The following is a 7,277-nucleotide window of genomic DNA, read 5'->3' on the forward strand; positions in this document are numbered from 1 at the left end:
GACATTAGGACAATTGGCTCCCTCCTTGGGGTGTCCTTCCAAGCTGTGAGCTGCCCTCCAGGATGCAAACCTCTTCCATAGCCCCTTTGTGTTATCTGAAAGCCCCACGGAGAAATGCAGACGTACTCTGCCTGAGGGAATGCTGTTGGGCTGGTGAAATGAGGCATGTGTGTCCTTGGCTAGAAGGGGGGTGCTGAGACCTTGAGAAAGGGTGAGACATTTCGTGGTGTGTAGTGGATCCCTCTGCTGTCAGCAGTGCCTGGTGACTTTTCAGGGTAATAGAAGAGTTTGATCGCCCTCCATCTCATGAAGGTGCGAGTCCAGGGCAGCTGGGAAGAAGGCAGAGAGACAGACCAGCTCCCCTCACTCTGCACTAAGCCCCAGGCAATCCTCTTGCCTCGCAGCTCTCCTTCTGTTCTCCCTGGGGGCAGCAGAAATGTGGAGGCTTTCTGAGATCAAAGAACACTGCCCAGGTGAGATGGGGGCAGCTTTAAAAGACCCCAAACCTCTCCAACTGTCTTCTGCCATCCTGGTTCCTTAGCAGTGGGAGTGCAGATGCTGACAAGCTCTTCTGCGTTAGGAGCGGTTTCATCTGACACAGCTGACCACCAGGCCTGGCCCCTGCCCCCACCATTCCCATGAACCCACTGCTGCAGAGCAGGGCTGACTCCTCGGCAGCCAGCGGGAAGAGGCCCTTGTTAGGGCACGCTCGGCCAGCACTAACCAGAGCTCCTGCACTGGAGCTGAAGGAAGGTCTGCTGGAAAAGGCAAAGTGGGTGTGCGTAGCAGGGGGAGGGTGTAGGAGAAATGGTTGTGATTTTGCTCAGAGAAGTCTCCCCTAATTTGTCGTTGACTCTTCCTTGAAGGTCAGGAACCCATGCACAGAGGCAACAAATGTTGAACGGCAGCTCCACAACAGAGTTCCTCCTCCTGGCATTCGCAGACACGCGGGAGCTGCAGCTCTTGCACTTCTGGCTCTTGCTGGGCATCTACCTGGCTGCCCTCCTGGGCAACGGCCTCATCATCACCACCATAGCCTGCAACCACCGCCTCCACACTCCCATGTACTTCTTCCTCCCTCAACCTCTCCCTCCTCGACCTGGGCTCCATCTCCACCATTCTCCCCAAAGCCATGGCCAATTCCCTCTGGCACACCACGGCCATCTCCTACACAGGATGTGCTGCTCAGCTTTTCTTTTTTTTTTTTTTTTTTTCAGCAGAGTATTTTTCTTCTCACTGTTATGGTCTATGACCGCTACGTTGCCATCTGCCAACCCCTGCACTACGGGACCCTCCTGGGCAGCAGAGCTTGTGTCCACATGGCAGCAGCTGCCTGGGGCACTGGGTTTCTCCATACTGTGCTGCACACTGCCAATACATTTTCCCTACCTCTCTGCAAGGGCAATGCTTTGGACCAGTTCTTTTGTGAAATCCCCCACATCCTCAAGCTCGCCTGCTCACACTCCTACCTCAGGGAAATTGGGGTCCTTGTGGTTAGTGCCTGTTTAACATTTGGGTGTTTTGTTTTCATTGTGGTGTCCTATGTGCAGATCTTCAGGGCCGTGCTGGGGATCCCCTCTGAGCAGGGACGGCACAAAGCCTTTTCACGTGCCTCCCTCACCTGGCCGTGGTCTCCCTGTTTGTCAGCACTGCCATCTTTGCCTACCTGAAGCCCCCCTCCATCTCCTCCCCATGGCTGGACCTGGTGGTGGCTGTTTTGTATTCGGTGGTGCCTCCAGCAGTGAACCCCCTCATCTACAGCATGAGGAACAAGGAGCTCAAGGATGCCCTCTGGAAACTGGCCGAATGGACGCTGTTTCACCCACAATAACCTGCCTCCCCTGCTCTGCGCATTTCCCTCAGGCCAAGAGCCTGCTTTTTTCCCTTGTCATAATCGTACCTATAGATAATGTTCTGGGCTTCTACTACTTGTCTTGAAGTTTCATCCAGTTGTTCCTGACCCTTGTACAACACCGGATCAGATTTGGCCTGTCCAATTGCAGCTCTGCAAAAAAAGGGCATCTCCCACGTGCAGTGCCTGAAGGCTGAGCTCTTCCTCCAAAGGTGCTGCCACTAAAATGTCCACGGAACTGGTCTTTTAAAGACTTTTGTCTCCTTGTGTTCTCCCTGTGATTGGGGTTAAGCTCACGGTACCATGGGGTTCCACTGAACTGAACGTTGTGGTTTTAAAGGCTCTCTTTGTGGTGTCCAGTGGCAGTGGAGATGGGGCATGGGCTCCCAATTCCCTCCTCAGGCTGCTTCACGTATGACAGGACTGATGGCACATACAAAAATGAATGTGGAGGGATGGGGAGAGGACGGGGACTTGCCATGTTGCCTTGGGCTGGGAGGGGAATAAAGCCTCAGAAGGTGAAACACCCTCCAAGGTGGTGTCCCCCAAAAGTAAAGCACTGAATCGAGGTATGCCCAAAGAAGGACTCTGAAGTGGCATGGGAGTGAGGGGGGAGCACCCAGAGCTCTGCAGCACCCTTGGCTGGTGGCAGTGTTGTGGGGCCAGGGCAGAGTGGGCTGCTGGGCTTGGCTGGGCTGGGGCAGAATGCAGGGGAGGAGGGTGGGAGAGCTGGGGAGGAGGGGCTGGGCTGGGCAGGAAAAGTGTTCTGGCCAGAGGAAAAACACCCGTGGAGAACTCAGGTCTCGTTGTGAGCGTGGCAAAGTGAGGGCAGGGTGCTCACAGTGCAGAGCAGGCCTCATGGTGAAGGAAAGCAAGGCACCAAAGGGGCAGAAGAGAGGGGTCCGGTCTGTGCCGTCTTCCCCTTGGAACACCCCACGGAAAGCTGTCCCAGGGCAATTTTCCCCTGACCACCCCACACACCGGCCCATTTCCAGCTCTGGCCATACACCCCAGCCCTGAGGAGGGACCTTTGCTGCGTGGACCACCCCTGTTCTCCTCTGGGGCTCTCTGATACCCAGCTCCACTGCCATTAGTAATGAAAAGAAAACCAGTTTCCTACTGACACTCGTTACAAACCAAGTCCCAGAGCTCTTGCCACTGCTGGTCTCTCAGCCAAGCCCGTTCTCAGACACCTCCACCTAGATCAGTGTTCATGGCCATGTCGTGTCATGTATCGAAAATCTCCATTGTTTAAGCTCCCACCAAGTGGCCTGGGTCCTTGCTCCGGTGTTGGGCTCTGAGGGATTTCTCAAGAACTCAGCTCTCTCAGCCTCCCCTTGCCCATAATGTGCTCCAGGCCCCAACCATCCTTCTGGCCTCTGCAGGACTCGCGCCACTCTGTCAGGGCCTGCCTTGTGCTGGGGAGCCCCCGATTGCATGCAGCAGGGCCTGATGCGCTCTTGTGCTGGGGTAACTTTTGAGCCAGCAGCCAAACAGCCACCCAGCTGCTCCCTCACTCTCCCTCCTTCAAAACGGACACAGCACAAAGGGAGGAAAAACATAGCAGGAAAAGCTTATGGGTCAGTAAAGAAAAGGAGAGCACTTTACCCCTTACTGTCATTGTCATCACTTACCAATTACTGGGCAAAGAAAGAGTTGACTTGGGAAGATCAATTTAATTCGCAATAATTGCCAATTATAAAAGATGTGGATTGTGCGAAACTCTAACAAAAACATTAAAGACCATTCCGCCACGCCACTCCTTTTTCCCAGGCTCAGATTACTCCTTCATTCCCAGCACTTCTACTCACCCAACCCCAAGACAAGGAGGGGGAGGGAGTGGGGAATGGGGGTTACAGTCAGCACAGAACATCTCTGCCGCTCCTTCCTCACCACTTTTCCCCTGCTCCAGCCCGGATTTTCTCCACAGGATCCCACCATATTTGCGGCCAAGGCTATGTGGGGTTCATGTCTTTCTGTCTTACTTTTCTCCTTTATACTCACAGAATGACGGAACTGTTGAGATTGGAAGGGACCTCTGGAGATCATCTAGTTGAAGGCTCAGCTGAGGCAGGGTTCAGCTAGAGCAGCTTGCTCAGCACCTTGTCTAGCTGAGTTTCGACTGTCTCCATGGAGGGACACTGCACAGCCTCTCTGGGCAAGCTGTTCCAGTGATTGACATTCCCTCACAGTCAAACAGTGTTCTCTTGGGCTCAGATGGAATTTTATAGACATGACTAAGATCTCTCCAAGCCTTTTTCTTCTCCACCCTGAACAGTGCCCCATCTCTCAGCCTTTCCTCTTAGGAAAGATGCTCCAGTCCCTTAAACCAGCTTTGGGGCCCTTTGCTGCACTTGCTTTAGGAGGTCAACAAGTTGGCCGTACTGGGCAGCCCAGCACTGGACACAGCACTCCAGATGGGGCCTCAGCAGTGGCCCAGCAGAGGGGAAGGGCCACCCTCCCTCCATCTGCCACCAGTGCTTTTCCTAACGCAGCCCAGGAGGCTGTTGCCTTTGCCGCAGGGCTGCATTGATGGCCCATGCTCAGCTGCTTGTCTCGCTGCAGGAGGACCCCAAGGTCCTTCTCTGCAGAGCTGCTCTCTAGCCGGTCGGCCTCCAGCATGATGGCCACAGGGTGGCTGGATCAGAGGCTGTCCTCCCGCACGGACTTTCTCAGCAGCCACCTTGTCCTTCTTGGGCAGCAGCTTCCCCTCTGTCACAGGGCCCCACACAGCGCTTGCAGAGTCACCTGGCACAGCCCAAAGCCCTCTCCTGACCGGGGGCTGCACAGCCCAGGCCTGTTGCTCTCGGGCCTTGGGGACTGCAGCTTTTGCTCTCCTTGTGGCAAACCTCCTTCCTCATTCTCTTGCCACCTGCCCATCCCCTCCAGCATGCCTCTGCTGGGAAGCAAAGCCTTGCCACCCAGGGTCGAGTCCGTGGGTACCAGGTTTCCACGTGACAAGTCTGCCCTTGGCCCTGCTGCCCTATCTGAGGTGCTGCAGCCCAAATGTGCACCAAAGCCCACAACCGGGGGCACTGACAGCAGGAGCCTCGTGCGCCATCACAGAGCTGGGACATCAGGGGAAGGAGAGCTGAGGTGGGGAAGCACAGCTCCCATGGCTTTTGGTGGATGGAGATACAGCATCCTGGAGAGACCGACGGGGAAGGTGAGAAGTGGGGATGCCCTGTGTGATTTCAGGGCAGCTCAGATAAATGGAGGATCTCTGTGGGACAGGCAACAGGTTAGGTGGGAGCTTTTGTGGGGGTCAACTTCGAAATGGGCCATCCACTCTGATGCTCACCTGGACCTGGTACTCCCAAATGAGGAAGAGCTGGTCAGGGATGTGAAGACCAGTGTCAGCCTTGGCTGCAGGACTATGAAATTGTGGTCTCCCAGATTCCCCGGGAAATGGGGAAGGAGAGTAGCAGAGCACAGACCCTGGACATGAGGGCATGAGAACTTGGCCTGTTGAGGGCACTGGCAGGTGGGATCCCATGGGGGCAGTGTCAGGGCCCTGACACCATCCATAGGCCTTCATGGCCCTGACCAGCATCACCTGCGGCCTCCACTCACCCCTCTGTCCATGGGCCCAGCAGACCATTGAAGCCAGGCCTCAGTTTCAGCCCCACCTTGGTCTCTGCTGGAGCTCTCCTGCTCTCCAGACACAGCCAGAGACACAGCCTTGCCTGCCTGGACTTTGTGGATTCAGCCTTGCACACTCACTTCCCACCTTGGTTCTTTCTTGGGGGTCCACTGCAATGACACTGTGGCCCTGCCAAGTGCCGACCCAGCTCATTCACAGAGGCCTAAGGGCCTTTCTGCTGCCTTCCTCCTGTCCCTTGCTCAGGGTTGGGGAGGAGAGAAAGGAAGAGCAGGTGAGGTTTGTGGGTGCACTGAACCTCCAGCAGGCAGGCATTCAAAGTACATGTGCTGATGTCCCTCCTTAAGGCATGATGCCTCTAACAAGACCAGAACTTAAGCAGCGACAGGACACTACAGATAAGAAAAGAGTACTAGTGTCATGGAGTTGCTAATCAAGGTAGAAAGCACCGGGATAACCATCTCAGAACAAGAAAGGAGGGTGCAAAGTGAGGAATGCAGCGCCAGTGGGGAAATGGTGAAAAGGGGTTGACTTTTTGCAAGGGAGTGGATAAGGTTGGTTAAAGAGTAGGACTTGAGAGGTGGGAAAAGAGTGGAGAAGGAGTGAATGGGGAAGCAAATGATCAAGGCTGTTTGGGGATACCTGTCAAGTAGCCCTGCATCTGAGCCACAGCCTGGAGCAGCACAAGAAAGCTGCCACTGCTCTGATTATACTAACATCTGACTGACTTCCACGGTCGCGGAAAATCTGAGAGCTTTCCTTACTGTCACCACGGCCTTACTGAGGCATGATTTATCGTCGGTAAGTCCATGCTGCCTGCTTTTGGACACATTCTTCTCTTTTAGGTGCCCAGAAATGTCCCTCAAGAGGCCTCTCATTGATGGCCCGCTCCTCCCCAAAGTGAGCTTGTACAGCCTGTGGTTCCCTGGGTTGCATTTTTGGCCCCTTTCAAAGATGAGTGTAGCATTGGCATGTCCTCACTCACAACAGACCTCTACTAATCCCAATTCAAAAGGGATATTCCAAAGAAATAGTCAATGTTCCCCTCTAACTTCAGTACCACTATTTTGCCTGTGTATTTAGTTTCTCTAATCTTTCATGTACTTGCACCTGTCCAGATACAATGACCATTTCTGAAGTCATCTTGTCAGATGCAGACGGCCAGGCAAAGGCCCTTTCCATTATTCTCCACTTTTCTCCTCCCCTCACTCTTTCTTCATTCCATCCCTCTCACCTATGTTGCTGCTCGAGATTCCGGGAGTAAAAGTTGGCCTCTCTTTCAGTAGCCTAATTCTCTCTGTAGCCAACTTTTTAGTTATGTTTCTATCTAGCTTTTTGTATCTACCCATCTAAAACATTTCTCGTAAGATTATCCTTTGTAAAAAGGCAACTCACTAGAGGCAGCTTGTACTGAGCCTATGGTTACAGAGGTGTTTGATTGTTTATGAAAAGTGATCATGCTTTACTTTCTTGTCTTACATAGGAAAAATCTTGTGGGCCTGTGTGCAGCCAGTTCTCTAAGGAGAGCAGGCGGGAGATGGTGCAAAGGAGCTGTAACATCCAGCTGCAGACTTCAGTGGAGAAGTCTGATGCAAGAAAGAGTGATGCAAGTCCCAGGGGGCCAATGTCAGAAATGGTGAGGCTGGGAAGTGAGGAGCAAAGTTCTCCATACAGTGGTCAGACCTCAAGGGGCTGCTTTTCCTACCTGTCTGGACCTCCTGAGGAGACACAGTGCATCAATATTAATCAGAGAAAGCTTCTATCACCTCATCTCTAAACTGAAAGTTATAAAAATATACTTTAAAATAAAAAATCGTTGTTTAT

At 53.4% G+C, this 7,277-nt stretch overlaps 1 pseudogene; it reads left to right on the forward strand.

The window, feature by feature from the left end:
* Window positions 1-1,277: 1,277 nt before the first annotated feature.
* Window positions 1,278-3,909, forward strand: LOC127028273 (olfactory receptor 14J1-like; annotated as a pseudogene).
* The last annotated feature ends 3,368 nt before the right edge of the window (window positions 3,910-7,277 follow it).

This window comes from Gymnogyps californianus, unplaced genomic scaffold, assembly GCF_018139145.2.
Source record: "Gymnogyps californianus isolate 813 unplaced genomic scaffold, ASM1813914v2 HiC_scaffold_31, whole genome shotgun sequence".
NCBI lineage: Eukaryota > Metazoa > Chordata > Aves > Accipitriformes > Cathartidae > Gymnogyps > Gymnogyps californianus.